Here is a 286-nt window from a genome sequence, read left to right as displayed (position 1 = left end):
CCGGGCACTAGTAAAGGCCCGGGACTAGGAAAACCTCTAAGAAACAAACACTAAAATATATTGTTTTAATTATTCTAGATCATAATATCCCTCAATTGTACCGCTGGGCCTCTGCGCGTTGCGTTACCAACAGAACAGAGGCAGCATAGTTGGGGCTGCATGACCCCCTGAGCACAGAGCGGTAACGAGTTCAATAAAAAAATCCACTCTCATTAATTTTAAACATTTCAATAACTTTTAAGTGATGTTTTAGGTTTTTAGAGATTATCTAACTGGCATTTGACGT

This window comes from Eimeria mitis, genomic scaffold, assembly GCF_000499745.2.
Source record: "Eimeria mitis Houghton genomic scaffold, Emh_scaff1569, whole genome shotgun sequence".
NCBI classification, from domain to species: domain Eukaryota; phylum Apicomplexa; class Conoidasida; order Eucoccidiorida; family Eimeriidae; genus Eimeria; species Eimeria mitis.
The sequence above is the reverse complement of the archived record's forward strand: the minus strand, read 5'-3'. Positions refer to the sequence as shown.